This window comes from Hypanus sabinus, unplaced genomic scaffold, assembly GCF_030144855.1.
Source record: "Hypanus sabinus isolate sHypSab1 unplaced genomic scaffold, sHypSab1.hap1 scaffold_614, whole genome shotgun sequence".
NCBI classification, from domain to species: Eukaryota; Metazoa; Chordata; class Chondrichthyes; order Myliobatiformes; family Dasyatidae; genus Hypanus; species Hypanus sabinus.
This window is the reverse complement of record NW_026781470.1, coordinates 148238-158385: the sequence shown is the minus strand read 5'-3', so window position 1 is coordinate 158385 and position 10148 is coordinate 148238.

Genomic DNA, 10148 nt, shown 5'->3' with positions numbered 1-10148 from the left:
CGCATCATCTGCAGCAGTTATTTGAAATATATATATATATATATATACACACACACTCAATATATATCAAAAAATTGAAAATTATAAAGAAGGGTTGAATAGATTCGATTTGTATTCCTTTGAATAAAGATCTCACAAAGGTAGTCAAAATGAGGGGTTGATAGCATAAATGCAAGCAGTCGGTTTCCACTGAGTCTGTGTGGAGTTACAAGCAAGAGGTCATGGGTTAAGTGTTGAAGATGAAAAGGTTAAGGAGAGCATGAGAGGAACCATCTTCACTCAGCGGGTTGTGAGAGTGTGGAACGAGCTGCCAGCGACACATGTACATGCGAGTTCGATTTCAACATTAAGAGATAGTTTGGATGGAAGGGGAACGGAAGGCTTTGGCCCAGTACAGTTCCAAGCAATTAGGCAGTTTAAATGGCTGATACGAAAGGCCTGGTTCTGCCATAGAACGACAGAACCATCGAACATTACAGCACAGAAACAGGCCTTTTGGCCCTTCTTGGCTGTGCCGAAACATTTTGTTGTCCAGTCCCACTGATATGCACCTGGGCCATATCCCTCCAAGCCCCTCTCATCCATATACCTGTCCAGGTTTTTCTTAAATGTGAATCCTGAGCCCATATTCACCACTTCATCTGGCAGATCATTCCCACCACTCTCTGTATGAAGAAACCCCCCCCCCCACGTTCCCTTTAATCTTTTGCCCCTTCAGCCTTAACTCATGACCTGTGTTTTTCTCCCCTGGCCTCAGTGGAAAAAGCGTGATTGCATTCACTCTATCTACACCAATCATAATTTTATTCACCTTTATCAAAACACCCCTCTTTCTCCTCCGCTCCAGGGAATAAAGTCTTAACCTGTTCACCCTTTCCAGTCCCGTCTACGTTCCTATTTCTCCTTGATCTCTGAATCTAAACAGAGAAAACGGGTGGATTAAACAAAGATCAGAAATAATTATCAGAAATATAATTTTTCACAGCTAATATTCCCCAATACTATTCTCAGAACTAGTATATGTTCTGGTCTTTTCAAGCTGCCACTTCTTGCAGATCAGGGTCTGTGTGTTTTCATCCGCTGGACCCGCACATTCCTCGGAACAGGGAGCGGCCTTTCTGCTGAAACCAAATTCAACCGGTTCCACAATTCACTGTCATTCAGGTGTGAAGTTAGTCACTTTTATAATGTATTTAACAATTTCTGCTGCAGTGAAGGCCGATAGAAACATTAATTTGTCTTAAGAACCTGGGGTCTCGAACCCGCAACGTCACCCGTTACCGTGTTGCGAGTGTTTGCTGCGAGTTTCCAGCATTTTACGTTCCGCTCCGACTCGCATCCTCTGCAAGTATTCTTCAAGTTTTTTCAAGATTCCTTCAAATAATTAGTCCGTGGCATTCCTTACTGCAACATTAACTTGGCTATGTTGCCAGTTGCTGTTGACAGTAATTTTTAAATGTTTCCTGTAACCTTGAGGGTGAGGGGGAGGGAGAGGCTAATGGAAAGGAGGAGATTGCGGTTTGATGGAGTGAGCAACCGGAGGAGGGGCAGGATGAGTGTGTAGAAGTTGGAGAGTGGTAAGAGGAGGGTCGGGTGAGGGAGAGGAAGGGTTCTGGACGAGGCGGGAGAGTGGGAGGGGTGAGAGAGAAAAGCAGTGATCAAGAATGGTGAGTGACTGGGAAGCATAGGAGAGAGGAATGAGTGAGGTGGGCGGCAAGAAGAGAGGGGAGTGCAGGGGTACTCTATGCATCTCGTGATCGCAATGCCACCAGATTCAAAGGAAATATGGAAAAGGGTATCTGCGTGGGTTCAGATTAGAATTTGGAAAGGAAAATGTTGATGGCATCAGAAATGACCCTGTGGAAAGGACAGGCCTTTTTCCGGCAAAGGCGTTCTAATAAGCGGGAGACAGTCAAAGGTAAAATTTTGAGAGTATGAAGTATATATGTGCCTATCAGAATAAAAGGTATGTGGTTTGAAGAAACTTTATTTTTCAGAGAGATGTTGAGTCTCTGGTTACGCTATAAAAGGATGATGTTACCACAGTATTTTTAACATACCCATACAGTACCACAGATTTTACCATACGCACCAGAGTAGTTATAGGCAGATAGGTAATGATTGAGTGTACGAAATGCAAGGTAACACTTAGAAAGAAATCAAGTTTGCTAAATGAACGCTTTGCGTGAAGGCTAGTACTAACGGATTATACAGATCAGAACTAAATGATTGCAAGGGATAACATTGGTCCTCTGAAGGATCAGAACAGTAAACCATACATGCAGCCAAAGGAGTATGGGGAGATGAGGAGATGGAAGAAATGGATTTCCTGCATCTGAATTTACTCAGGACAAGGATACAGAGTGTGTATATGACTTGAGGTCCTGGATCCTATGTGGATTAGAGAAGATCATCTGTTTCAGAAAATGTCTAAAACTCTGTGAGAAATTTCTAGGCATGTGAGTCTGATATCAGTAGTGGGAAGGATATTGGCAGCTATTCTAAAGGATAGGATATATGAATTACTTGATAGACATTGACTGATTATGGATAGACAGCATGGCGTCGTAAGTGATTGGTCTTGCCTCTGCAAACTTTTAGATATTTTTGAGGGTGCTACCACAAAAGTTGATGACGTCAAGGCGGTGGAGATAGTCTTAATAGACTTTAGAAGGGAATTGCCAAGGTCCCGCATGGGAGGACTCTCAAGACGGTCCAGTCACACGGCATTCAATAAACTGGGTGATAGATTGTCTTGGTGGGAGAAACCGGAGAGTAGCAGCATCCGGTTCCCTCTCTGACTGGAGCCCTGTGACTGTGAGCTGCAGAGATCAGTGCCGGCTCGGTTGTTCTTCGTCATCGAAAGCAACAATCCACATCACACTGTAGTTATTCGGATGTTGCCGGTTCTGGGTGTCCTGAGTTAAAGGACAGATTGAGAGGATATTATTGAAACTATGAAGCATATGGGGAATGTAAGTCCAAGCTAGCTTTTTCCACTGGGACTGCAACCAGAGGTCATGGGTGAAAGGAGAAAAATAAAAAGTTTAAGAGGAACATGAGCGGAAAATTCTTCGCTCAGAAGGTTATAGAAGGAGCGGCCGGCAAAGATAGTGCATGCGCAAACGATGTCACTGTTTAAGCAATCGTTTGGTGGGTAGCGGTATGGAGGACTGTGGCCCACACTCAGACCGGTGAGATTAGGCGGTTTAAATTCCTCGGCCGAAGCGCTGTTTCTGTGCAGTACAGTTTTATGACTTGATGTTCGATCCATAATGCAGACAACGGTCTGATTAAATGATGGCCCAGAATAAATATCAAAAGCTTAATTATTGACACCTAATTCCCCAACAATATTCCAACAGTGCAGATCTGCTTGAAGTCGTTTCACACTGCCCGTCCCACTGCACCACACGCTCCCTCTCGCCGATCTTTAGTACCCATGGAAAACACTCACGATGCTGGAGGAACTCAGCAGGTCAAGTAGCATCTCTGAATGAATAATAATTTGATGTTTCTGGCCGAGATCCCTCTGAGGAATTGGAAAGGAATGGGGAAGATGCCAGATAATTGAGTCGGACGATGCGGGTTGTTGTTCTGAGCTCAGGGTCTGCGTTCCCGCTCTGCTGGTCCGGGCAGATTCCTCAGAACAGGGAAGGGTTCTCTTCTGAAATAAAATCTTATCAGTTTGAATATTCTTTCTCCTTCGGGTGTGAACAAGGTCACTTTATATATTGTATTTAACCATTTCAGCTGCAGGGTAGAGTGTTAGAAATTTTAACGTTTTAAAGAACATTACCTAGTATCTCGAACCCGTGACGTTGCCATTTACAGTTGCTGCCCTGTTTACTGCACCTTTGCAGCATCTTGTGTTTACCTCAGACTCGCATCATCTGCAGTTGGCTTAAAATAATCTCCAAAGATCTTTTAAATAAATCAGTCCATGGCTCTCCCAATCGCGACTTCCCTTAATGTGAAGGACATCACCTCGGAGCTGGAACCTGCCGCGTTCCCAGTTACAGATTCCTAGAATCGTTTCAGTGCTGTGGAGGTGAGGGTGAGGGGCATGAGCAGAGTGAGGTGCGAACAGGATCAACAGGAAGCTGAAAATCAAAGAGAGTGTAAGGGGTGACTGCAGGGAGAGAGAAAATAAGAGGGGGAGGTTTAGAGAGAAAAGGGGAGGGAGAGGGAGATAGAGAGATGAGAGAGAGCTGGAAGGGAGAGATAAAGGGAGAGAAATGGAGTGGACGGTTGTTGAATGGTTGAGTGAGAAGGATAGTGAGGCTTAGAGAATAAAATAAATGGGTGAGTGGGGGAGAGAGAGGAGGGAGGAAGGAAATATGTGAGCTCAAGGGAGAGTGTGAGGGATAGGAGTGAAGATGGAGTGACATTGTGTGAGTTAGAGAGAGGAGCTGGGGATCCCAGATGTATGAATGGGCCAAGGACATAGGGTAATATAGGAAAGGAAACAGATTAACATTCGGAAGGAAACGGTGATGAGTAGACTGATGGGAATGAAAGCTGACAAATCCCCAGGTCCAGATGGTTTGCATCCTAGGGTACTAAAGGAGGTGGCCCTGAAAATTGCGGATGAATTGGTAATCATTTTCCAATGTTCCTTAGATTCAGGATCAGTTCCTGTGCATTGGAGAATCGCTAATGTTATTCCACTTTTTTAAGAAAGGAGGGAGGGAGAAAACAGAGAACTATTGACCTGTCAGCCTGAAATCGGTGGCGGGGCTGATGCTAGAATCCATTATTAAGGATGAAATAGTGGCATATCTAGATAGCAGTGATAGGATTGAGCCGAGCCAGCATGGATTTACCAAGGGAAAATCAAGCTTGACTAATCTATTGGAGTTTTTCGAGGATGTAACCAGGAAGTTAGACGGGGGAGATCCAGTGGACGTAGTGTACCTCGATTTTCAGAAAGCATTTGATAAGGTCCCACATAGAAGATTGGTGGGTAAAATCAAAGCTCAGGGCATCGGGGGCAAGGCATTGACATGGATAGAAAACCGGTTGGCAGATAGAAAGCAAAGGGTAGCGGTGAATGGGTGTTTCTTGGAATGGCAGGTGGTGACTATTGGGGTGCCACAGGACTCGGTATTGGGACCACAGCTGTTTACCATTTACGTTAACGATTTGGATGAAGGCATAGAAAAAAACATCAGCAAATTTGCTGATGATACTAGGCTGGGTGGCTGTGTGACCATAGAACCATATAACCATATAACAATCACAGCACGGAAACAGGCCATCTCGGCCCTCCTAGTCCGTGCCGAACTCTTAATCTCACTTAGTCCCACCTACCCGCACTCAGCCCATAACCCTCCACTCCTTTCCTGTCCATATACCTATCCAATTTTACCTTAAATGACACAACTGAACTGGCCTCTAATACTTCTACAGGAAGCTCATTCCACACAGCTATCACTCTCTGATTAAAGATATACCCCCTCGTGTTTCCCTTAAACTTCTGCCCCTTAACTCTCAAATCATGTCCTCTCGTTTGAATCTCGCCTACTCTCAATGCAAACAGCCTATTCACGTCAACTCTATCTATCCCTCTCAAAATTTTAAATACCTCGATCAAATCCCCCCTCAACCATCTACGCTCCAATGAATAGAGACCTAACTTGTTCAACCTTTCTCTGTAACTTAAGTGCTGAAACCTAGGTAACATCCTAGTAAATCGTCTCTGCACTCTCTCTAATTTATTGATATCTTTCCTATAATTCGGTGACCAGAACGGCACACAATATTCTAAATTTGGCCTTAATAATGCCTTGTACAATTTTAACATTACATCCCAACTTCTGTACTCAATGCTTTGATTTATAAAGGCCAGCTTTCCAAAAGCATTCTTCACCACCCTATCTACATGAGACTCCACCTTCAGGGAACTATGTACTGTTATTCCTAGATCTCTCTGTTCCACTGCGTTCCTCAATGCCCTACCATTTACCCTGTATGTTCTATTCGGATTATTCCTGCCAAAATGTAGAACCTCACACTTCTCAGCATTAATCTCCATCTGCCAACGTTCAGCCCATTCTTCTAACCGGCATAAATCTCCCTGCAAGCTTTGAAAACCCACCTCATTATCCACAACACCTTCTACCTTAGTATCATCGGCATACTTACTAATCCAATTTACCACCCCAGCATCCAGATCATTTATGTATATTACAAACCATATTGGGCCCAAAACAGATCCCTGAGGCATCCCGCTAGTCACCGGCCTCCATCCCGATAAACAATTATCCACCACTACTCTCTGGCATCTCCCATCTAGCCACTGTTGAATCCATTTTATTACTCCAGCATTAATACCTAACGACTGAACCATCTTAACTAACCTTCCATGTGGAACTTTGTCAAAGGCTTTGCTGAAGTCCATATAGACTACATCCACTGCCTTACCCTCGTCAACATTCCTCGTAACTTCTTCAAAAAATTCAATAAGGTTTGTCAAACATGACCTTCCACGCACACATCCATGCTGGCTACTCCTAATCAGATCCAGTCTCTCCAGATAAATATTAATACCATCTCTAAGAATACTTTCCATTAATTTACCCACCACTGATGTCAAACTGACAGGTCTATAATTGCTAGGCTTACTTCTAGAACCCTTTTTAAACAATGGAACCACATGAGCAATACGCCAATCCTCCGGCACAATCCCCGTTTCTAATGACATCTTAAAGATCTCCGTCAGAGCTCCTGCTATCTCTACACAAACTTCCCTCAAGGTGCTGGGGAATATCTTGTCAGGATCCGGAGATTTATCCACTTTTATATTTCTTAAAAGCGCCCGTACTTCCACCTCTTTAATTGTCATAGGTTCCATAACTTCCTTCCTTGTTTCCCACACCTTACAGAATTCTATATCCTTCTCCTTAGTGAATACCGAAGAGAAGAAATCGTTCAAAATCTCTCCCATCTCCTTCGGTTCCACACATAGCTGACCACTCTGATTCTCTAAGGGGCCAATGTTTTCCCTCACTATCCTATATGACATGTGATGAGGATATTAGGAGAATTCAGGGTGACTTGAATAGGCTGGGTGAGTGGGCAGATACTTGGCAGATGGCGCTTAATGTGAATAAGTGTGAGGTTATCCACTTTGGGAGTAACAACAGGAAGGCAGATTATTATCTGAATGGTATAAAGTTGGGTAAGGGAGTAATACAAAGAGATCTCGGAGTCCTTGTTCATCAGTCACTGAAGGTGAATGATCAACTGCAGCAGGCAGTGCAGAAGCTAATGGAATGTTGGCCTTTATTACAATGGGAATTGAGTACAAGGGCAATGAAATCCTTTTGCATTTGTACAGAGCCCTGGTGTGACCACACCTGGAGTATTGTGTACAGTTTTGGTCTCCAGGGTTAAGGAAGGACATCCTGGCTATAGAGGAAGTGCAGCGTAGATTCACGAGGTTAATTCCTCGGATGTCTGAACTGTCTTACGCAGAAAGGTTAGAGAGACTGGGCTTGCACACGCTGGAATTAAGGAGATTGAGAGGGGATCTGATTGAAACATATAATCTTATTAAGGGATTGGACAAGATAGAGGCAGGAAATATGTTCCAGTTGCTGGGTGAGTCCAGTACCAGAGGGCATTGTTTGAGAATAAGGGGTAGGTCATTTAGGACAGAGTTCTGGAAAAACTTCTTCTCCCAGAGAGTTGTGGGAGTCTGGAATGCACTATCACGGAAGGTAGTGGAGTCCAATTATCTGGATGCTTTCAAGAGGGAGCTAGATCGGTATCCTATGGATAGGAGAATCAATGGATATGGGGACAAGGCAGGTACCGCGTATTGATAGGAATTGATCAGCCATGATCTCAAAATGGTGATGCAGGCTCTAAGGGCCGAATGGTCTACTTCTGCACCTATTGTCTTTTATCTATTTTGGGGTAAGAGGGAGTAAGGGAGGACTGTTGAGTACGTGGGCGTGTGGTGGGTTGGGTGACGGATAGGGTAGTGAGCATGAAGGTCTGAGTGATTGGGGAGGCGAGGACAGAGGGATGAGTAAGATGGCAGAAAAGGGTGTGTAGTGTGGACTATGCAGTGAATATGAAGGGTGACTGAGATGGGCCGCGAAGAAAATGTGTGAGTGAGAATGCCGCCAATGAAAGAGGGGTGAGCAACGGGTTCGAGGTAGGACTGAAGGTGTGTGGTGCAGAAAGCAGGGTGAGTACGAGCGGGTGGTGAGCAAGCAGGGGTGAGGCTGAATGGTGGTGAGTTGGGAGGGGAGAGGGAGAGGAATAGAGAGGAGACCAGAGTGAAAGAGACATGGAGGAGTGAGGGAGTCACTGAGTCTGGTCAGAATTATTAGACAAACTATTTATTCATTCACAGAGGCAAGGATGTTAGTCATGGTCTATCACGTCAGTGAACAAATCCACAGTGAGGTTACGGTTCCCTGCCTCGCGATTCCACATGGGGAGTTTTGCCCCACACTGTTACCCATCTCCAACCCAGAGCTGGTGTTTTACCAAGCACGGTTCTCAATCTCCTTAACCCACATGGGGACTCTTACCAGACCCGATTCCCAGTCTTTCTGTTTCGTTAAGCGCTATTATCAATCACCATATCCCAATCCGGGAGCTTTACCGTGCATGATTCATCAGCATCATATCCAACACCGGGTGTTTGCTGTGCAGGATTCCCGGTCTCCCTGTCAAACTATTAGTCTGCCAAGCCCCATTGACCTGCTTTACATCCCCTACCATCCATGTACTTTTCCAGGTTTCTCAAACAGATGTTGTTAGGATCACAGACAGAGTCAGGAATCGCAGGTTAACCACTGTGCGACTAATGTTCCGAGCTGCGTACATTTCAGTGCCAGAAGCATTGAAGGAAAGGCAGATGGGCTCAGGGCATGGATCAACACGTGGAATTGTGACATTGTAGCCATTCGTGAGGTTTGGTTGCAGGAGGGGCAGGAATGGCTGCTCTGGGTTTCTATTGTTTTAATTGCGTCAGTGGGTGTGTAATTAAATGCGGGAGGAGTGGCAGGAAAATGTCCCGGCAGTGCTCAGTCAGGAAAGACTGGAGAACTCCTCTGGCGAGGCTTTATGGGCAGAACTGAGGAATAAGAAATATACGACCACGTTAATGGGGCGATATTACAGACAACCCAACAGTCTGTGGGATTTAGTGGAGCAGATTTACGGAGAGATTGCAGTCTGTTGTAGAAACATACTTTGTGATGGAAGGTGAATTTAACTTTTCTCATATGCACTGGGACGCCCATACTGTAAAAGGACGGTGTAGTAGTTGGACCCCATACAGATGAGAGAGCAGGAGTTATTTGCAGTCTCAGGTACGATAAATCTCCAGGATCTGACCAGGTCCTCCCCTGCATGGTCTGGAGGCAAGTGCAAAAATTGCAGGCCCGAGAAGAGATCTGTAAATCATCCATTGCGACAAGTGAGGTAGCGGGGGACTGGTTCCACTGCTTCAGAAAACCTCCAAATATAAACCAGGAAATTCAAGACCGGAAATCCTGATATAAGTAGTGGGACCGTTATTGAAAGCTATTCTAAGGGACCAGATCTGTGACTATTTGGATAGACTTTGACTGATCCAGGATGCCCAGCATGGCGTTGTGCCTGGTAGGTCGAGCCTCAGCGTTCTTATAAAAGACAAGACAGTGGATTTTACCTAAGTGGACTTCAGCAAGGCATTTGCAAAGGTTCCACTTGGGAGTTTAGTCAAAAAGTTTCAGTTGCTGGACACTCAAAATAAGGCAGTACATTGAACTAGACAGTGGTTTGGTGGGAGAAGCTGCAATGTGGTTGTAGATGGTCGCCTCTCTGACTGGAGGCCTGTGTGCTATGCAGTGATGCAGGGATCAGCCCCGGGTCGGCTGTTCCTTGTCATCAAACCAAACAATCTGGATGATAATGTGGTCAACTGGATCAGCAGATTTACAGATAACGCCAAGACTGGGGATGTAGTGATCAGCATCTATGGAACTGGACAATGTCGATGCTTCAAGCAGACACCCATCAGTGAAATTGGAAACGGAGGGGGAAGAGGACAGATTATGGATTGATTTGAAGGTTCGGGTTGTTGTTCTGTGAAACTCAGTGCTCAGGGCCTGTGTGAGAGCTGCTGCCTGTTCACGCACATT